Source organism: Suncus etruscus, chromosome 11 (genome assembly GCF_024139225.1).
Source record: "Suncus etruscus isolate mSunEtr1 chromosome 11, mSunEtr1.pri.cur, whole genome shotgun sequence".
In the NCBI taxonomy this organism is placed as follows: domain Eukaryota; kingdom Metazoa; phylum Chordata; class Mammalia; order Eulipotyphla; family Soricidae; genus Suncus; species Suncus etruscus.
This window is the reverse complement of record NC_064858.1, coordinates 40,145,244-40,168,163: the sequence shown is the minus strand read 5'-3', so window position 1 is coordinate 40,168,163 and position 22,920 is coordinate 40,145,244. Positions and strand designations below refer to the sequence as shown.

Here is a 22,920-nt window from a genome sequence, read left to right as displayed (position 1 = left end):
CACCTACACATAGACATGCACAAAAGCATGTGTATAGAGAGAAGAAATGTATTTATTTGCTCAAATATCCCCCAAAGTGCTTCTCTGCATTTCTGAGAGCCTGGGCCTTCTGCTACATACTTAGAAGACCTTAATCACAGACAGAGTGCACATTGATGTGACATTGATAGAATCTCATGTCAGATAAATGACTATTAACTCCCTAATGCCATCAGTCCTGATGTCATCCTCTTCTTCTATACCAAGAATTCTTGCCATACTTTTAAAAAACTTATTTTATTTAAACACTATGGTTACAGAGTTGTTCATGATACAGTTGCTTTTTTTTCCACAGATACAAAGTTATTCATGATTGAGTTTCAGTCATGCAATCAATGTACAACACCCTTTATCAATGCACATTTCCTAGCACTACTGTCCCTAGTTTCCCTCCCCTTTACCCCTGCCAGCTATGGGCAGACATTTTTTTTCTCTCTCTTACACACATAAATGCACACACACATTTCCTTTCTCCCTTTCTCCCTTTGGTTTGCACTTCGGTTTGCAATATTGTTACAAGGGGTTTCATACCTATCACTTCACCTCCTTTCAACACTCAGTTCTTGTCCAACATATCATGCTTTTAAGGTCCGAGAACTAGCACACAGCATCTGATTCTCTCTTGCTCCCCCATCTTTGACTTTAGAAGCTTGCCTGTCTCTTTTATGTTTCTCTGATAGACTGTTTTGTTTTTGTTGATCTTTGTTTTGGGGGCCATACCTGGTGGTGCTCAGGGCTTGCTCCTGGCTATGAGATCAGGGGTCACTCATGACTGGGCTCATGGAACCATACGGGGTGCCAGGAATCATACTTAGGTTGGCTTCATGCAATCAAGTGTCCTATTCACTGTACCATCTCCAGTCCCACACTGGAATGTTTTTGAAGGAAAGCTGCTGGTGTATCTTGTTGGCTGCCCCAACTCTGGGTCTGTTCTGATAGCTTCTGTGTGATTGCTAGGAACATGCCCATTCTGTCACTGTTGATTGGCATCCAGGAGCTCATTTGTTTGTCTGTCTCACACTGGAGACACTAAGTTTGATCCTGCAGTTAAAGGATGCACATATTGCATCCTTTCAAAAACACCACCTTTCTCTTTTCACTATCCAGAAATATGTGAGCGAGACTCAACACCAAGACTTCTTTCTTCCAGAGATCTAAGCGCTTGTGGCTGATCATTTCCCGAATCCAGTACACCTCGGATTGGTTAAACAGTCATTTTTCTCCTCGTGCTCTTTCTACATTGATTAGCTTGCATTTCTGAAAACTGTAGGCTGATGAGTTACCCTCTTGCAGTGTCACCCTACTTATCTCTCTGAAGAGCATAATAAATGAGGGCTGATAGAAGGATTAATCTTGATAATGAATAGGAAAGAACATATTTGATAACTGAAAGGAATTACTGTAATTCACATGCCATAGGGGTGTGTGTGCCTCAAATCAAATGTATGTGTTCCGTCGGTGGTTTTTGAAGGGAAATAAGGGAGAAGCACGTAAACAGGGCAGCTCTTTTCTACAAATATTTCCCAGCTTCTGCTCTTCACTGAGCACAGTGCTGGCCATGAGATAACCAGCGGACTGCCTTGAATTAGTGTCTTGCCTAGGAGGCGAGAATGTGTTCCTAAAAAGGTCATTGGAAGAAAACTAATTTTCTAATTATCCTTTCTGTTTTGGCTTTGTTTGGGGGCCATATCTGGTGCTGTTGAGGTATATTCCTTCTGGTTCAGGGGTTGTTGGGGACTGCTCCTAACACTGCATGGAGAGCCATGATATGCTGGAGCTCAAACCTGGGGCTCCACATCCTGCAGAATGTGCTCTTCAGCTCTTTGATCCATCTTTCTGGCCGACCTCCCACTCCCCACTGACGTCTGTCAAGAAGTAAACCTCTCATGTGTAGGCAGTCACTCTGCCACTGAACCACATAAACATTTGATGAGGTGTCACATCAAATAATGCCCCAACAATCCAATAAAGAGACTTACAGCCTTTCTCTCAGACACTCAAGAGAACCCTGATATTCAGCCTGTCTGATGCCAAGTCCTGTCCCCTTTATAGCACCAAGGACAGAAAACAGACCAGAGAGCCAGAGTATAGTGGGTTGGATGCTTGCCTTGCATGCAGTCAACCTGGGATTGATTCCTGGCCTTCCCTCCATATGATTCTCCAAGCACCAACAAGAGTAATCTTGAGCACAGAGCTAGGAATAAGTTCTGGCAATCACCGGGCATGACTCCCCAAATGACAGAAAAAATGGTCCAGAGCATGTTTGGTGAGTGTTGGGCTGAGCTGGGACTGCTCTCAAGTATATCTTACACTGCCATGGCTATAGCATCCTGAAGTGGGTTCCAAGACAGCCTATTTCTGAACCTCACATTCTGCCAGAATCCAGCTAAGTCAGGCTGTCAGATCACCTGAGCTTTCACCAGCTCCTATAGAGCAGCCCTGAGCAGGAGGTTTATTATTGGTGCTTTGGCCATTCCATCTGGTCAAGAGTCAGGGTACATTGCTCAGCTGCTCCCTTATGGGGGAGCTACATCAATCAAAGCCACTAAAGGTGCAGGTTCACTTTCTTGGAACAGGTTGTGGGCCACCCCTCCTCTGAACATGGCACTTTCCCTCAGATCCCAGCACCATTCGACACAGACAGGCAGACCTGTGACTGTCATCTGCTCCTTCCTCCCCAAGCATCATGGTGGCCCTGGGGATAAGGCCTGTCTGAGACCGTGAAAAGTTGGCAAGACTACAGAAACTGCTTGTAGAAGGGCTGGTGCATAGAGATTCATCATCCCCTTTTCCTTTTTAAAATTTCATCTCAGCTATAGCAGAGTTGAGTTATTTTCTACTTAATTATTTACTTATTTTGGTTTTGGGGTTATTCCTGGAGATACTCAGGGGTTATTACTAGCTTGGAACTTAGGAATCACTCCTGGTGGGTTTAGGGGTCCATATGGGATGCTGGGGATCAAACTTGGCTCAGCTGCATGCAAAACAAGTGCCCTACCTAATGTACTATCACTTAGGCTTCTCAGAATTGAATTCTTTTATTGAATACTTGAAGTCTTGGATCATAAATGCAAGTTTCTCTCTTTGTTTTAGCACATTTTCATCTTCGTGTGTGCTCGCAACTCCCCATAGCATCCGGCAAAGGTGCTTCTGTATGCCCTCAAACAGGTGTGTGTCTATAAAACGGACTGTAAAACAGTCTGTAAAAAGGTGTGTGTGTGTGTGTGTGTGTGTGTGTGTGTGTGTGTAAAAATCAGTGTGGACACCGATTTATACAGTGATATATAAGCAGTGAGGAGCTTGCTCTAGTCTACCATTCCTACTCAGATTCTCACTCAGATCTGCCCATGTTCATCTTGGTTATTGCTTCCAATAGCTGCATCATTCTGTGAAGCCAAGTGGGCTAAGTCACACTGTTGTAAACATTGGCACATCAGCAGGTTAACTTGATAAGGGTTTATTGCTTGGCCAGATGATGAATCTGTTGGGTCAGTAGAAGCTTTGCTTTTCATGTCACGATGGGGGAAAGAGGCTGTGAGAGCACTCCCCTTTCAGAGCCCTCGCTGACTGATATAGGCTCTTTCTGGTTTCTTATTTTTTCTTTTTGTATTTTTGGGTCACACCTGGTGGTGCTCAGGAGATACTTCTGGCATGGGGGACCATATAGGATGCCGAGATTTGAACCAACGTCCGTCCTGGGTTGGCTGCATGCAAGGCAAACACTCTACCACTGTGCTAACACTCCAGCCCCAGTATAGACTCTTTCTGGAAGGTGCCAGAGTGCCCCCTCACCCAGAAGTAGCTTGCCTAAGCCTCATAGCTATTCCTAGCTTCAGAAGGACTTGGGACTGCAGTCCTGCCAGGAATCTAGAGAAAACTAGAAATAACGGGTGCATGGTGTGAATGGCTATCACCAATTAGAATGCCCACAGACTTCACATTTTTCTCTTCTTTAGTGAGAGACAATGACTAGTCTCTTATTTTTTACAATGCCAGCAGGTGCTGATCCCCTTTTTAAGTGTTTCTTTGAGCTCTCTCCCAAGCTTGGGTTAGTGTAGGGTCTATAATTCCCAATTTAAGCCATCATATGAGCTCCTTCTATATAGATTCCCAACTGTGGTCCTTTGGGGTTGAGGTCCCTGTCCCCTCCCCCCACTCCAATCCTTAGTGCTACTCAGCTTTCTGATTTTGCCAATGGGTTGAAGGTCCATGTTGCTTGCAATTTTTCCTTTCTCTATGACTAGTGAACACTAACATCTAATGTCTGTTGATGCTAGCTAGCATTTGTGCATTTTTAAGAACTGTTTGCTCCCATTCAGACTACTGTTCTGTAGCAATTCCTGATTATTGATGTTTTGTATGTAGACACTGTGGTGGAGGATGTTGTGTTAGGATGTTGTAGTCACTAATAGTCTATCATGAACTGTCTTGTAAATCACAGTGCCTAAAATAAAATTAAAGAATGCTAAAAAAATCATTACGTTTTCCATGACTGGAAGTGCAACCTTTACCATAATTCCAGCCCTTCTGTTCATGGGTTTGTTTATAAGTGTTTGCTTCTATTCTCCACTCCCTGAATTAAGGTAGGACAAGGTTTTGTTTTGCAGCTGTGGCTCTGTGTTCTGAGCAGGAGCTGATTTCCTGTCATGCTGAGATGTGTTGATGACCGAGCAGGAACCTGAGAACTAGGGCCTGCCCTAGCCCTAGCTCTGCCTTTCAGAGACTACAGGGGTGTGAGAGGCTTCTTGAGCTCTGAGTCTACCTGCTCTGTCTGGATGTGTCACAGGGAGGATAATATACTGTTTCTAGATTGTAGTGAGATCCAGCTGCTGTAATGGAGGTGAATGCAGAATATCAGTCTATGCTTATGCTGATAGCTTTACTGATGTTCAAAGCCATTTCCCTGGGCTGCCTGTATATGGGTTTAAATAGGTCGAACATATAACCCTGATTCCCTCCCCCACAATGCTCCTATTTGCTAACTCACAACTTTTATTCATTTATTTATGGAGGTCCCTTTTTAGTTTGCACTCCAGGCTGCTTGCCACATACCTTTCTACCCAAACCCAGTGAACACTGCTGAGATCTTCCTGGAGTCCTGCTCTGTCCAACTCCATTCGGCTTATGGCCATTAATCTAGGCACCTAGTTGATGTTTAGTTCAAAATCAGAATGCTGGTCTCACCCAGCCATTTCTGCTCCTGGGTTTTACTCAGGAGCATAGAATAATTTTTAGACTCCCTTTAACATCTCAGCTCTTCTCTCTGAAATGAAAATAACTTAAAAACAAAGTCGAGTCAGCTCTCTGGTCATAGGAGTATAGGAAACCCCTGAGGCCTCCCTGCCAGGCACTGAGGCAGACAGCCCAGAGGAATCACTCTGCCAGGCTGCTGAAGATAGTTAGGATTAAGGGCTATGCAAGACACTTTTTGCAGCTATCTTTCTCCCCCATGATATGTGCCGTTGGTTTGCTTTTGTTTGTGTACTTTTGTGGTCAAGCTTTCAGCCCCTAGGATGTAGCTCTGTTCTGTCACCTATTTTTCTCAGAGGTATTTAGTTGACACAGAAGCTCATGACAGTTCCTCAGGCCTCAGCTCATAGGCCATAAAGGGACATTTTCTCCTCTCAAAATGGTGGCATTCAGAGTACCATTATTCTGTGGCTCCCTCCCGACTATTCCTTTGACCTCTTCTCAGGGTCTGTGTTTTGAAGCTCTGCCAACACCATGGATCCAGAACACATTTCCTTGTCCACTGCTCTTGAGATATTCATAAAGCATTTCCCTCTTTTTCTCTCTCTCTGGATCCAGATCAGAGGGATGCCTTTGTCTCCATCTCAGCTTCACTAGCAAGCAAAAAGATCACTGTTGAGCTCTTTTGTGTTAGAAGACAAAATCCTTTCTCTGGGTGGCTTCTGCCAGGCCTTCGGTACTCTTAAGCAGCCCAGAGAAGGGTATTGGCAGAAAAAGGAGAAGGGAGTGAGCAGACTCAAGCCTGTAGCTGCAGAGTCTCACAATGTAGTAAGCAGGGACAGAAGGGTACGGGAGTATTGACCATCTTGTCCTTGGGAGGGAAGAATGTGGCAAAACCAGTTCTAGGATGATGTATTACTGCTCTCCAAGATGGCTCCTTTGGTGTTCTGTAGAGAGAAAAAAGGGTGGAAGGGTGAGGAAGGTCAGGGAGGGGTCTCCAGCCAAGAAATCAAACCCAAATTCAGAGCCAGCTACCTTGGCTGAGTCTATGCAGTTATTCATATAGGAAGAGAGAATTCTATTTTGGGGAGGGCACCTGGCAGTGCTCAAGGGTTATTCCTGGCTCTGCGCTCAGAAATTACTTCTGGCAAGCTCTGGGATGACTCGAGTCTAACCTAGGTTGGTTGCATGCAAGGTATATATCTTACATAACTATGCCACTGCTCTGGCCCCTTCAATTTTCTTCTTAAATTCTCCTCGAGTTGAGGAGGTCAGCCAATACATTCATAGCATTATGAAATACTCAATTTGCACATTTTTAAATTTTGTTTGGCTTTGAGGCCATACTTGACAGTCAGTGTTCAAGGTTACTGCTGGCTCTGTGCTCAAGGATCACTCTGGTAGGGCTTGGAAATTTATATGGAATTCTGGAGATCAAATCTAGGTGGGGCATGTGCAAAACAAGTGCCCTACCTACCTACCATACTATCTTTCTAGTCCTCTATTTACACTTTAAGAGTGGCATCTATTATTTGCTTTGAGGAGGAGGGTGTTGGAACCATACCTGTCAGTGCTTAAGACTTATTCCTGGTTCTATGATCATGGATCACTCTTGGGCTTGGGGAACTATGTGTGATGCTGAAAATTGAACCCAAATTGGCTGCCTTCAATGCAAGCACCTTCCCCCCTGTATTATCTCTCCAGGACTATTAATTATATTCTATATTAGACATAAAAAGGAAAGCTATCGTGTATTGTCAAAGTCCATTTATGCTTTCTTGGGGTTTATTTGAGCTTTATTATCAAAGATAGTTGGCCTGTTACATTAGTAATGGACAACTGGGCTTCTCCTCAAAAGCACAGATGGAATGATATATAAGAATCCTTTTCAACACTGTCCTAGACAACCAGCATGGTCAGATTTGGCATGACATGAAAGCTATGTGTTGTTCTACCTTCTAAAGCAGTTATCTGGTCTTCTCAGTGCTTGGTTAACTCTCTCCAGTTGGCACTTTGCCCCTCCAGCAGTTAGTTGGGGGTGTCTTAATTTTCCTGAAGTCCCATCAGTGCATGAGAGAAGCACCTGTGCTTGTGCCATCTCTGCATTGTCCTGGTTATGACTCATGGAATTCGTGAAACTCTTGGTTTTCTCCCAAGAACTGAGGACAGTGTTGAAATTCTATTCAGGATCAGCCGGTGTCTGGAGACTTTCTCCCGGAGGATATGGACTGTGATATTATATTCTCCTGAGGTGAACGAAAGCCAGCCTGCCAGGACCAAATAAAAGCTGACAGTACATTGAAAAACCCATTTCCTGCCCCAAACCAGAACAAAGCGGGGACGGTTTGTCTCATGTTAATTTTATGAGATGGAAACTGACGCCTGCCCTGAGCCAGAGCTGCAACTTGGTGTCTTCCTCTGCTTGGTGTCAGCAGGTGCGTGACACCGGGAGATGGTGAAAGTAGTGTCATTGCAGAGTTGTATTTCCCACCTATAGGTGCATATGATGCTCACTCAGCCACCTGATCTCTTCCGGACTTGCTTCCCCACACTCCAGACTGCCCATTTCTGTATCTCCTGGACTGGGATAGTGGGGGAGTCTTGTTGTTCCAGAGGTGGGGAGTTCTACTCCCAAGCCAGCCCCTCAGGCAGCCCTACTCTCAAAATCTCATTTCTTTCTGGGCCCTTTTCAAACATCCCCTAGTGTTCCCAGTGTCCCAATCCCCTTCCTTCCCTGTTCTGTCTTAGTTTCCTCCCAAGAACCACAAACCCACACATTTTCCTGGTTTTGTTTGTTTGTTTGTTTGGTTGGTTTTTGGGCCACACCCGGTGATGCTCAAAGGTTACTCCTGGTTATGCACTCAGAAATAGCTCCTGGCTTGGGGGACCATATGGGACAATGAGGATCGAACCCAGGTCTGTCCTGGGTCAGCCACATGCAAGGCACATGCCCTACCACTGTGTTATTGCTCCGGTCCCATTTTTTTCCTGTTATTTGTGTCCTAGGCCATGGCTTCTGGGCATGTGATTGGCTACATGACGACCTGGGGTGCCAAAGCTTTCACAGCTCTAGCACCATTTGGGACCTGATTGCTCTCTGGATGAGGCTGTCTTGTGCATGGTAAGAAGCTGAGCAGCATCCCTGGTCCTCATCCCTGAATGTCAGCAGTACCTGCCCATCCTCCAAGAATATCCCGAGGGGTGGGGGAGATAGCTCAGGAGTTAGGGCTGCGATTTCAGACCATATGCCACACCCCACCTCCAACAGAATTATGTGTAACCCTAGAAGCTCCCAAACACCATTGACTGTGGACCTAGTGGTCCTCCAGAGCTTCCAGACCCCTGGATATTGAACTGTCTGGATCATTGACTGAGTATGCTGAGCTGCCAAGCCTGTCCCATCCTCTGCTTTGGAGTTCCACACCCATAAAAGAATGTTTCCAGGAGTTTCTTCGAGTCTTCTAGGTAAGGGGTAGAATCACTTCTGATTGAACCATAGATCCCCCAAAAACTGTTCTTAAAAGCACAATTGAGTTTATTCAGCCCTTACTCATGATTCAATCAGTCTACCCTGTGCTTCATGAAGGCAACTCCCAAGATTCACCATTTCCTTCTGACTCCGAGCAGTTACCAGTTGAGGGGTGATGTAAAGTATCCCATGAGGCACCCAAAAGCAGTGCACTACACACAGATGATTAAGTGATAATGGTTGTATTATGTGGGATCTGGGAAATGCTTGAGTGCCAGGAAGATTGGATAGAGAAGACATGAGTGTCTGATGTATGATATAGGTCCCTCCCATCCCTAATCCCCCCACACCGTCTGCTAAGGTGACAACTGAACTAGACCATCCTGTGCCCATGCCTGAGGCTGCCTAGGCAAATGCCCTTGGAAATTTCACAGTTTGGGGACAAGAAATACAGAAAAATGTCACATGGAGCCCATTGAGGCAGGAAGCAGATGTGTTAGTGGAGTGGGTGGTAGGACACAGCAACAGCTTGGCAGTATGACAATGACATGTGTCCTCTGATCCAACCATCTTGGTTTTCAGATCACAGGTTGGGCAGATGGACCCTGGGAGGGTGTGGCAAAAAGTGATGGGGAAGGGGCCTGATTTTTTCAAATTCCTGGGGTGCTTCTTTTTTTTTTTTTTTTAATTTTTTTTTTTTTTAATTTTTTTTTTATTTAAACACCTTGATTACATACATGATTGTGTTTGGGTTTCAGTCATAAAAGGAACACCACCCATCACCAGTGCAACATTCCCATCACCCAAGTCCCAAATCACCCTCCTCCCCACCCAACCCCCGCCTGTACCCTAAACAGGCTCTACATTTCCCTCATACATTCTCAATATTAGGACAGTTCAAAATGTAGTTATTTCTCTAACTAAACTCATCACTCTTTGTGGTGAGCTTCCTGAGGTGAGCTGGAACTTCCAGCTCTTTTCTCTTTTGTGTCTGAAAATTATTATTACAAGGGTGTCTTTCATTTTTCTTAAAACCCATAGATGAGTGAGACCATTCTGCGTTTTTCTCTCTCTCTCTGACTTATTTCACTCAGCATAATAGATTCCATGTACATCCATGTATAGGAAAATTTCATGACTTCATCTCTCCTGACAGCTGCATAATATTCCATTGTGTATATGTACCACAGTTTCTTTAGCCATTCATCTGTTGAAGGGCATCTTGGTTGTTTCCAGAGTCTTGCTATGGTAAATAGAGCTGCAATGAATATAGGTGTAAGGAAGGGGTTTTTGTATTGTATTTTTGTGTTCCTAGGGTATATTCCTAGGAGTGGTATAGCTGGATCGTATGGGAGCTCGATTTCCAGTTTTTGAAGGAATCTCCATATCGCTTTCCATAAAGGTTGAACTAGACAGCATTCCCACCAGCAGTGGATAAGAGTTCCTTTCTCTCCACATCCCCGCCAACACTGTTTATTCTCATTCTTTGTGATGTGTGCCATTCTCTGGGGTGTGAGGTGGTATCTCATCGTTGTTTTGATTTGCATCTCCCTGATGATTAGTGATGTGGAACATTTTTTCATGTGTCTTTTGGCCATGCGTATTTCTTCTTTGTCAAAGTGTCTGTTCATTTCTTCTCCCCATTTTTTGATGGGGTTAGATGTTTTTTTCTTGTAAAGTTCTGTCAGTGCCTTGTATATTTTGGAGATTAGCCCCTTATCTGATGGGTATTGGGTGAATAGTTTCTCCCACTCAGTGGGTGGCTCTTGTATCCTGGGCACTATTTCCTTTGAGGTGCAGAAGCTTCTCAGCTTAATATATTCCCATCTGTTAATCTCTGCTTTCACTTGCTTGGAGAGTGCAGTTTCCTCCTTGAAGATGCCTGTAATGTCCTGTAGTGTTTTGCCTATGTGCTGTTCTATATATCTTATGGTTTTGGGGCTGATATCGAGGTCTTTAATCCATTTGGATTTTACCTTTGTACATGATGTTAGCTGGGGGTCTAAGTTTAATTTTTTGCAAGTGGCTATCCAATTGTGCCAACACCACTTGTTGAAGAGGCTTTCCCTGCTCCATATAGGATTTCCTGCTCCTTTATCAAAAATTAGATGGTTGTATCTCTGGGGAACATTTTCTGAGTATTCAAGCCTATTCCACTGATCTGAGGACCTATCCTTATTCCAATACCATGCTGTTTTGATAACTGTTGCTTTGTAGTACAGTTTAAAGTTGGGAAAAGTAATTCCTCCCATATTCTTTTTCCCAATGATTGCTTTAGCTATTCGAGGGTGTTTATTGTTCCAAATGAATTTCAAAAGTGTCTGATCCACTTCTTTGAAGAATGTCATGGGTATCTTTAGAGGGATGGCATTAAATCTGTATAATGCCTTGGGGAGTATTGACATTTTGATGATGTTAATCCTGCCAATCCATGAGCAGGGTATGTGTTTCCATTTCCGTGTGTCCTCTCTTATTTCTTGGAGCAGAGTTTTATAGTTTTCTTTGTATAGGTCCTTCACATATTTAGTCAAGTTGATTCCAAGATATTTGAGTTTGTGTGGTACTATTGTGAATGGGGTTGTTTTCTTAATGTCCATTTCTTCTTTATTACTGTTGGTGTATAGAAAGGCCATTGATTTTTGTGTGTTAATTTTGTAGCCTGCCACCTTGCTATATGAGTCTATTGTTTCTAGAAGCTTTTTGATAGAGTCTTTAGGGTTTTCTAAGTAGAGTATCATGTCATCTGCAAACAGTGAGAGCTTGACTTCTTCCTTTCCTATCTGGATTCCCTTGATATCCTTTTCTTGCCTAATCGCTATAGCAAGTACTTCCAGTGCTATGTTGAATAGGAGTGGTGAGAGAGGACAGCCTTGTCTTGTGCCAGAATTTAGAGGGAAGGCTTTCAGTTTTTCTCCATTGAGGATAATATTTGCCACTGGCTTGTGGTAGATGGCCTTCACTATATTGAGAAAGGTTCCCTCCATTCCCATCTTGCTGAGAGTTTTGATCAAGAATGGGTGTTGGACCTTATCAAATGCTTTCTCTGCATCTATTGATATGATCATGTGGTTTTTATTTTTCTTGTTATTGATGTTGTGTATTATGTTGATAGATTTACGGATGTTAAACCAGCCTTGCATTCCTGGGATGAAACCTACTTGATCGTAGTGGATGATCTTCTTAATGAGGCATTGAATCCTATTTGCCAGGATTTTGTTGAGGATCTTTGCATCTGCATTCATCAGTGATATTGGTCTGTAATTTTCTTTTTTGGTAGCGTCTCTGTCTGGTTTAGGTATCAAGGTGATGTTGGCTTCATAAAAGCTATTTGGAAGTGTTTCTGTTTGTTCAATTTCATGAAAGAGTCTTGCCAAGATTGGCAGTAGTTCCTCTTGGAAAGTTTGATAGAATTCATTAGTGAATCCATCTGGACCTGGGCTTTTGTTTTTTGGCAGACATTTGATTACTGTTTTAATTTCATCAATGGTGATGGGGGTGTTTAGATATGCTACATCCTCTTCCTTCAACCGTGGAAGATTATAAGAGTCCAAGAATTTATCCATTTCTTCCAGGTTCTCATTTTTAGTGGCGTAGAGTTTTTCAAAGTAGTTTCTGATTACCCTTTGAATCTCTGTCATATCAGTAGTGATCTCTCCTTTTTCATTCCTGATACGAGTTATCAAGTTTCTCTCTCTCTCTTTCTTTGTTAGGTTTGCCAGTGGTCTATCAATCTTGTTTATTTTTTCAAAGAACCAACTTCTGCTTTCGTTGATCTTTCGGATTGTTTTTTGAGTTTCCACTTCGTTGATTTCTGCTCTCAGCTTTGTTATTTCCTTCTGTCTTCCTGTTCTTGGGTCCTTTTGTTGAGCATTTTCTAGTTCTATTAGCTGTGTCATTAAGCTACTCAGGTAAGCTCCTTCTTCCTTCCTGATGTGTGCTTGCAAAGCTATAAATTTTCCTCTCAGTACTGCTTTTGCTGTGTCCCATAAGTTCTGAGAGTTTGTGTCTTTATTGTCATTTGTTTCCAGGAACCTTTTTATTTCCTCCTTGATTTCATCTCGGACCCACTGGTTATTGAGCATGAGGCTGTTTAACTTCCAGGTGTTAAAGTGTTTCTTCTGAGTCCCTTTGGAGTTCACAAATAATTTCAGAGCCTTGTGGTCAGCGAAGGTAGTCTGCAAAATTTCTATCCTCTTGATCTTATGGAGGTATGTTTTATGTGCCAGCATGTAGTCTATCCTGGAGAATGTCCCATGTACATTGGAGAAGAATGTGTATCCAGGTTTCTGGGGATGGAGTGTCCTATATATATCCACTAGGCCTCTTTCTTCCATTTCTCTCCTCAGGTCTAGTATATTCTTGTTGGGTTTCAGTCTGGTTGACCTGTCCAGTGTTGACAAAGCCGTGTTTAGGTCCCCCACAATTATTGTGTTGTTGTTGATATTATTTTTCAGATTTGTCAGCAGTTGTATTAAATATTTTGCTGGCCCCTCATTCGGTGCATATATGTTTAGGAGAGTGAATTCTTCCTGCTCTACGTACCCCTTGATTAATATAAAATGTCCGTCTTTGTCCCTTACAACCTTCCTGAGTATAAAGTTTGCATTATCTGATATTAGTATGGCCACTCCAGCTTTTTTATGGGTGTTGTTTGCTTGGATAACTTTTCTCCAGCCTTTTATTTTGAGTCTATGTTTGTTCTGACTATTCAGGTGCGTTTCTTGTAGGCAGCAGAAGGTTGGATTGAGTTTTTTGATCCATTTAGCCACTCTGTGTCTCTTAACTGGTGCATTTAGTCCATTGACGTTGAGAGAAAGAATTGTCCTGGGATTTAACGCCATCTTTATTTCAAAATTTGGTGTGTCTTTTGGGTAGTCTTGTCTTAGATTAGGTCTTTCAGTTTTTCTCTTAAGACTGGTTTTGTGTCTGTGAAGTTTCTGAGCTGTTTTTTGTCTGTGAAACCATGTATTCTTCCATCAAACCGGAAAGTGAGTTTTGCTGGGTATAGTATTCTGGGTGAAGCATTCATTTCATTCAGTCTTGTCACAATATCCCACCACTGCTTTCTGGCATTGAGCGTTTCTGGTGACAGGTCTGCTGTAAATCTCAGGGAAGCTTGCTTGAACATGATTTCCCCTTTTGATCTTGCTGTTTTCAGAATTCTGTCTCTATCTGTGGGATTTGTCATTGTGACTAGGATGTGTCTTGGGGTGGTTTTTCTGGGGTCTCTTTTGGTTGGTACTCTTCGGGCATGCAGGATTTGATCACATATATTCTTTAGCTCTGGAAGTTTATCTTTAATGATGTTCTTGACCATTGATTCTTCCTGGAAATTTTCTTCCTGGGTCTCTGGGACTCCAATGATTCTTAAGTTGTTTCTGTTGATCTTATCATAGACTTCTATTTTCGTCTGTTCCCATTCTTTGACTAATTTTTCCATTGTCTGCTCATTTGCTTTAAGTTTTTTGTCCAATCTCTCCTGCTGTATGGAATTGTTATGTATCTCATCTTCCACAGCACCAAGTCTATTCTCAGCTTCTGATACCCTGTCCCAGAGCTTATCCATTTTGTCATTCACTTCGTTTACTGAGTTTTTCAGGCCTGTTAGTTGACATGTTATTTCAGTTTGGAGTTTTGTCATTTCTGCCTTCATATTTTCTTGGTTCTTATTAGTGTTCTGTTCAACTCGATCCATGGTTTCTTGGAGTCTGTTGAGCACCTTCCATATTGCTAGTCTAAAGTCCTTATCTGAGAGGTTGATTAGTTGTTCAGTCATTATCTGGTCCTCAGAATTGTCATCTTCATTCTCTATGTCTGATGCTGGCCTGCGCTGTTTCCCCATTGTCACATTTGTATTGTGGGTTTTTCTACGTGTTGTAGTGGTATTCATTGTCTATATGATGTAGGCAGCACACTCCTCTGGCTCCTCCCTTTCTGGATGGGCTGACTTGCCTCTAAGGGAGGGGAGTCCTCCGTGGATGAAGCCTCACACTGGGTCAAATCTTAGGCCCGAGCATGTAACAGAGAAGACAGTCCAGAGAGAAATGTTTGCTTCTGTGATATAGCGCCGTTCTTAGTGTGATTTTTCCTTCTTGTTGCAATGGAGTTCTTTCCTTAGAAAGAGTGCGCGGCCGCGTAGCGAAGCGGAGCGGCCGTGCTCCTCTGAGCCTCTTTTTGCCCCACTCGCAAGAGTTTCACGCAAGAGGACAGTAGACAGACATAGACAGGTCACACTCACAGTCTTTCACAGCTGAGCCCCACTGGGCCGGTGTACTTTCGCGGATTTTCCCCGCCTGGTGTCACACACAGGGAGCCAGCTTTTGCAAAGGATAGCCGGTTTTTATGCTCTGAAGTCCCTCCCTGAAAATGGCGTCTGGGCGAGCGAGGTTTCTGGAGGCTCTTTTTGCCCCACTCGCAAGAGTTTCACGCAAGAGGACAGTAGACAGACATAGACAGGTCACACTCACAGTCTTTCACAGCTGAGCCCCACTGGGCCGGTGTACTTTCGCGGATTTTCCCCGCCTGGTGTCACACACAGGGAGCCAGCTTTTGCAAAGGATAGCCGGCTTTTATGCTCTGAAGTCCCTCCCTGAAAATGGCGTCTGGGCAAGCGAGGTTTCTGGAGGCTCTTTTTGCCCCACTCGCAAGAGTTTCACGCAAGAGGACAGTAGACAGACATAGACAGGTCACACTCACAGTCTTTCACAGCTGAGCCCCACTGGGCCGGTGTACTTTCGCGGATTTTCCCCGCCTGGTGTCACACACAGGGAGCCAGCTTTTGCAAAGGATAGCCGGTTTTTATGCTCTGAAGTCCCTCCCTGAAAATGGCGTCTGGGCGAGCGAGGTTTCTGGAGGCTCTTTTTGCCCCACTCGCAAGAGTTTCACGCAAGAGGACAGTAGACAGACATAGACAGGTCACACTCACAGTCTTTCACAGCTGAGCCCCACTGGGCCGGTGTACTTTCGCGGATTTTCCCCGCCTGGTGTCACACACAGGGAGCCCCTGGGGTGCTTCTTAAACAGCAGTGCCATGGTCTGTTTGTACCAGCTGATGCCAAGAGCCATATGACCAGCCGATGCATCCATGCTCTTGCCTGGAAGATATGTGGAATGCAGCCATGGACCTGCCACTCCACCACTTTCTTTGTCTGCACTCGGACCTGATATGTAGTCAAAGAAGGTGGAGCCCACATTCTTAGAGGTCAGAGGGGTCACACGATGGTCTTTCCTGTCTCTACTGCTGTTCCTTCTTCTTTGTGCCCCAGAGGTTGCACTGCCCCTCATTGCAAGCACATTCTGAGAGCAATAGGAGAGGTCCATGCTTACAGCTGGCTGCATGCACTTTTTTTCTTTTTTTCTTTTTTTTTTTTGGGGGGGGGCCACACCCGGCGGTGCTCAGGGGTTACTCCTGGCTGTCTACTCAGAAATAGCTCCTGGCAGGCATGGGGGACCATATGGGACACCGGGATTCGAACCAACCACCTTAGGTCCTGGATTGTCTGATTGCAAGGCAAACACCGCTGTGCTATCTCTCCGGGCCTTGCATGCACTTCTTAATAAATATATCTGATCTTGCGGGGCTAAGGAGGGTGAACACATGAAGTTAAGTGCTCTACTGCTGAGCAACACCCATTTTATTCACCCTTAAGATGTTTACCCTGCAGGCTCTATTATTACCTCCCATTCATCTTTGGAAAACTGAGTCCTGGGAGGACAGATGTTCTATCTTAGACTCAGGGAAGCAAGAGGGGAGCAGCTTACCATGGTAGGGTCCTTTTCTGGAAGCTTCTTCTGGGGATATCCATCCTACATCTCTCTGGATTCCACCTGGCCCCTTGACCAGCCCCTCTTTTCCTTGGGGTGTCCAAGTTCTACCTCAGAAACTAACCTATCCTTATGCCTCCAACACTGACGATTCAACCCCCAATCTCCTGTTTCTTCTGTCTTGGGGAAGGAGAACTGATGATCTGTCTCTTGTGAAGACATAATTCTGACAGGAGGTGACCTAAGAGTCACCTGAGTGAAACCTCATCTGCTCTCAGCACAAGTGCCAGACAGAACCAAGAAGTTTCGCTTCTGCTCCTACCAATGAATAGATTGAGGTGATTGGAAGCCACTGTGACGTTCTGGATGTCATACCCACCCACTGAGTGACCTGGGGACAAGTTATGAACTTCTCTGAACCCTCCTCTGCACTAGAGATCACAAAGGTACCTCCTCAGAGATGAAGTACTGTACTTGAGGCTTCTAGACCCCCTTGCTTCTGAGAATGCCCCCATTCAGTTAGCACTGGGTAGCCAGCAAAATACCCCCTCCTTGGGATTAGAGCAATAGCACAGTGGGTAGGATATTTGCCTTCCATGCAGCTGACTTGGGTTTGATCCCTGGCATCCCATATGGTCCCCTGAGCCTGCCATGAGTAATTTCTGAGCATGGAGCCAGGAGTAACCCAAGTGCTGCCGGGTGTGGTCCCAAACAAACAAAATCCCACCTCTTCTTCTTCCTGTCCTCTTTCTCCCTTCTTTCCTCACTGTTGATCAACATCTACTACCAATAAAGCTTTATGTTGAAATCCTGGGATATATAGACAGGTGATAAAGAACCATAGAAGCTCCCAGAAGAATGAGAATGGATCACTTCCAGTTGTGTCACTATGGGACTATATGATATATCTGAGCACTGGTGTCTGGGTATATGGGTATTCATCTCTCTTAACCTGCCCAGTACTGCTGGGACCTGAGAGATACAGTCTGTCCCCACTGTATGTCTAAAGACAGAACTGAATTCTGAACTCTGAGGCCTGGCATTGCAGTGCCTCAAACCCTGGAGGCCTTAGAAAAGTTTCCCTTTACTCCTGGGTGCAGAGCAAAGATGGGATTGTTGGTGCTAGTGATTGGCCCTGGGATTTATGCATGGGTGTCACAGACCTGCTGTTTTGCGTTTCATCACTGAAGATTAGGGACGGTGGGGAGTTCTTATTTCAGCAGATGCTTTATGGCTTTCATTAGACTCTCGAATCTCTACTTAATGCACCGGGGTTCGAGATGGAATGCCTTTGTTTGCAGGTTTTTCTTTCCCATGTAAACCCATAAAAAAATCAATAGGAAGCCGGGAAACGAAAGACCAGCCACACGTGAGCTCAGCTGTGGGTCGCCTCATGGCCGCCAGGGCAGGCCAGGCCCCCTTCCTGGTCAGGGATCAGTGGCACAGTACAGGCTGAATTCTGAACCCCTGTCTGGGCCACCAGTGTAGACTCCTGGGGGTAATGACCACACCCTGTTTTTACAGCTGGAGTAACTGAGACCAGGCATTAGGAAATGCCTTGTCTGGGGCTGACTGGCTTAGCGTGTCTGGAGAGCCCCATCCCCAAGTCTCTGGACATATGATTTCAGGAAGTCTGTGGTGTGTAATTAACTAGGAGTGGGGATGGTCTTGATTCTTTGCTTCTTACCTTTTCTGCACCGAACCAACAGGCATTCTGGGAATGAGGTCTCTAAAGCAGGCCATTTGAACAAGTTGGCAAGACAGTGCTCCAGGGGAATGAAAAGAACATTTCAGATCATCTTTTTCTAGTGATTTTTCGTCACTCCTTCAGTATTTCTGTTTTACATTTATAGTGAAGTATCTAATAAAGTATACAGTAATGATGAGGTACAGTCTAAATTTACATTGTGTTCATATATTAGGAGGTGTTCTCTGGAATTTCCAGGGAGTAGGGTCAAAATTTGCACACCTGTGATTTCATGCATACACAGCTCTGGCCACTTACTGAACCCACTGCTGTCCTTCCCCTGTGCTTGTCTCCATCCTCCGATATGCCATGTTCTGTGTTGGGTTCTGACCACCTCACTTTATGTTAAGTCCAGTCTGTGTGCCTGGAGACTATAGTTGATGGCTGCTGCTTCCTTAGCTCCTGGTTCATATGTGGGCTTGCAAGGATGTTTGCTTACCTGCAGACATGTGATAACACCTGCACAGTGGGCTCTGCTTCATGTTTGGGAAAGGCAGTGTCTGCAGTAATGCAGGGAGGACCCCAGCATAGAATCTTATAAGGGACTCCCTAAGCACAGTTATAATTTGCAGGATCAGAAGGGTGAGTGGTGTGGATGTGGCCAGCAGGGGTGAAGATCAGAGACAAATCAACAACATCTCCTAGAGCCCGAGAGATAGCACAGCAAGGATGGTACTTGCCATGCATGTGGTTGACCCAGTTTCTATCCCTGGTACCCCATATGCCCCCCTAAACTCTACCAGGAGTGACCTCAAAGTTCAGTCAGGAATAAGCCCTGAGTACTATAGTGTGAGGCCCCAAAACAAGAATAAAAAAAAATTAGATGGAGAAAAGGGGAATTCTCTGGGTTTTTGCTCTGTGTTCCTTCACCCTTCCAATGTGCCTTCCGGTCACAACCACTAGTATCCTTAAGTGTCTCTTCTTCCTGTGTCACTCTGGGAAATCCGTGTTGGGACAGGCTCACAATACACAGTGGTTTATTTCATAGCTGTTGGTTGTGGGGTGAGTGAATTTGAGTTGCAGAATGCTTCCAGAATTGGGGACTGTTAGCATTCTCAATGTCCTCCCACTTTGTACACTGCTTGAGACCATCTCCATCACTGTGGCTAAAAGTCTTCCATCCTTACTTCTGATTTTTGCATGTGCCCCAACAATACATCAACTCATGGATTTGAGGAAACAGTTTGTTATAGAGATTGAGGCAATAGAAACCTGCTGAGCTGGACACACTTTTTTCCCTCTCTCCATCATTTCTTCCTCTGTAAAAAGAGTATCACAGTGGTAACAATCTAATGCAGTAATAAGAGTGTTTCTGTTTATAAAGTGCTTGAAACTGGGTCCAGCACAGGGAAATGGCCAATAAGGATTTGTTATTCATCTTTGTATTGTGGTCCAGCCTTTTCATCAGAAGCCTGTTTTCTGCCCACCTCTCAGAGATGGCTGTAGGATTAATGAGCTAATGATTGTCAGATGGTTTGGAGCAGTTGCCGAACAAAGGTGCTGCATAAATACACATGATTATTATTGTCAGCTTTAGGTTTTGCCAGGCGGGGATCATTGTGTGGTGGGCTGATATATGGAAATGGCTGTCCCAGGGTTGATGTGCATTAGTGATAAGCAAATTTGAGTGGCTCAGATAACAACAGTATCTTCCATCTGCTCAGGGACTTTCGTTCTGAAAATATCAGTGAGGGCTCGGGGAGGTGACAATGCTGTGTTTTGTCTATCCAGGACATTTCCTGTGCTCCAGGCTTGCAGACATCCCTTACCCATCCACTCTCTGCTCAGGTTTAGGCTGGGCTCATAGGGAAGCCCCCCACTCCCACCTCTGAAGTCTTTATGGGAGAGAGATTACTATCAAAGCACTCTGTAAAGGTGGAAAGGCAGCAGGAGTGGAGAATAAAAGTCTGCACATTCCTGTCACGTGTGAGCCTCATCATCCCATGAGGCCAAATTCTATTTTACAGAGACAGAAGTAAGAAACATTTGCTTAGGGTTGGGGCTGGAGACATAGCACATAGGGTAGGGTGCTTGCCTTGCACACAGATGACCCTGGCTTAATCCCTGGCATTCTATATGTTTCCCTAAGCCCTGCCAGGTGTGATTTGTGAGCACAGAGCCAGGATAAGTTCTGAGCAACTGCCAGGTGTGGTACCTACTCCTCCCCATGTATAAACAAAAATATTTGCTTAGGGTTATGGAGTGAAGAAGGCAAAAGAAGGGATTTGAATTTAGGAGCCTTATGCAGTTTCTGCTACCCCCTTTACTAATGCTCCTCTTGCAGACAATGGACTTGAAAATGCCTCGTGTTTCCAGCAAGAAGCTGCAAAACCAGAATGTCCAAAAGCTGGAGGTATAGACCTAAAATCAAGGTCCTGGTTGCGTTGACTTAGTTTTCAAAGTGTGCTTGGCTCTCATGCATCCTCGTGAGAGTGACATCGTCTTTAAACCCCACATGGCAAGCTGTGTTGCACCATCGTGATGCCCAGGGAAGACAGGGCAACCTGGAAGTCATCAAACATTCGGATGATTATCTCAAATGCTTCATTGTGGGAGCTGACAATGTGGGCTCAAGGCAGATGCAGCAGATCCTCATATCTTTCCAAGGGAAGGCTGTGGTGCCAATGGGCAAGAATACCATGATGCACAAGACCATCCATGGGCACCTGGACAACAGCTCGGCTCTGGAGAAATTGCTGCCACATATTCAAGGAAATGTGGGCTTCGTGTTCACCAAAGAGGACCTTACTGAGATCAGGGACATACTGTTGGCCAATATGGTGCCTCCTGCACCAATGGCCCATGCAAGTGTCATTGCCCCCCAGTTAGGTCACTGTGCTAGCCCAAAATACAGGGCTGGTCCCCACGAAAACCTCCTCCCTCCTTCCAGGCTTTAGGCATCACCATCAAAATTTTCAAGGGCATCATCGAAATCCTAAGTGATGTGCAGCTGATCAAGAATGGAGACATGGTAGGTACTAGTGAAGCCAACCTGCTGAAAATGCTGAATATCTTCCCCTTCTCCTTTGGGCTGTTCATCCAGCAAGTGTTTGACAATGGCAGCATCTACAACCCGGAAGTGCTGGAATCACGAAGCAGACTCTGTATTCTTGCTTCCTGGAGGGGATCCAGAATTTGCCAGTGTCTGTCTGCAAATTGGTTACCCAACTGTTGCCTCAGTGCCTCATTCTATCATCAATGGGTGCAGTGGGTTCTGGCATTGTGGAGACCAAGTAAACCTTCTCACTTGCTAAAAAGGTCAAGGCCTTCTTGGCTGATCCATTTGCCTTTGTGACTGCTGTCCCTATGGCTGAGATTACCACTGCTGTACCTGCTGTACCTGTTTTGCTGCCAAGAAAGCTCTTTAGTTGGAGGAGTCAGATAGGATATAGGATTTGATCTCTGACTAATCCCCCCCCCCCCCCAAAGCAATCAAACGAAGCCAGCTTTATTTGTGAAACTTTTTTTGTTTTTATTTTTGGTCCACACTCATTGGTGCTCAGGGGTTACTCCTGACTCTGCACTGCAAAATCGCTCCTGGCAGGCTTGGGGGACCATATGGGATGCCGGGAATTGAACCAGGATCAATCCTAGGTTGACAGCATGCAAGGCAAACACTCTACTACTGTGCTATCACTCTGGCCCCTATTTGTGAAATTGTAGGTAAGGACTTACTTCTCTTTAAAAAAAACAACAACAGAAAACAAAGTGTGTTTGGGAAATATCTTGGGTTGAGTCTACTGAAAGAGCTGGAATTCAATGCAGGAGGTTTAGGGGGAGATAACAAAGCAACAGACACAATTACCAAGGGCCACTGGATCTACCCAGCTGCCAGTTTCTACAGAGTTGTGCCTGGTTGTTGGGACTAAAGGACTCAGCAACAAAGGGCACAGGGCCTTGAATCTCAAAGGGGCTGATGGGGCAGGAAATGGGCACTTGGGAAAAATCCCACTGTTTGAAGCATAGCTGATGCTGATGGAATTTTTTTGTTTTTTGTTTTTTTGTTTTGTTTTGTTTTGTCTTACATAGGGGCCACATTTGGTGCTGCTGGACAGTCAAGTGGTTCATGGAGGCTAGCAGGGCAACAACTTAGGGTGCTTGGAATGGTAGGGAAAGGAAGCCTAGGATCCTCTTCAAGGTCACACACTAAAAGCTTCTATCTCCTAGCCCTAGGCTTTATACTTTTAGAATCATATAGTGTGCATTATAGTGGCCACTGTGAACCCTGGGGTCAGGAAGTCAGGAACTTGGACTTAGTCTCCTTCTATAGCCAGCAGGAGAGTTGCCAAGACTTATCTTCCTCTCACAGGTCTCCAGTTGCCTCCAGCCTTTGTGTGGCTCCTAAACTTGGTTCCTGGTCTCATCTCCTGCCTCTCATGGTCGACATGAGTTAGTGGGATCAGGCCTAAAGCTCCTAACCCAGGACTTGATGTATTTTGTCAGTCCTGTCCCAGAATGTAGCCTGGCATGTGGGAGGCCTGAGTAACCCACGGCACCACTGGGTATGGCACACAAACCAGAAGTACAACTACAATGCAGAGGAGGGCCCACTTTATTTCCTGGAGACAGTGCTCCCTCCCTCCTTCCCTGTGTCCCTCCATCATTGTCTGAGTAGAACACCTGTAGCCACAGTGAGGAGGCAAGCAAATACTTCCTGATGATGAGCAGCCATCTCCTTTGAGGCGTACAAGGGGCAAGGCTGCACATAAGG

General features: G+C 44.9%; 1 protein-coding gene and 1 pseudogene across 2 annotated transcripts in view; both read left to right on the top strand.

Moving 5' to 3' along the window:
- ABTB3 (ankyrin repeat and BTB domain containing 3) overlaps positions 1 to 22,920 on the top strand; it is a 279,483-nt gene that overhangs the window by 33,046 nt on the left and 223,517 nt on the right. The window lies entirely within an intron of this gene.
- The window catches only part of LOC126022877 (60S acidic ribosomal protein P0-like), a 37,434-nt pseudogene continuing 35,204 nt past the window's right edge, over positions 20,691 to 22,920 (top strand).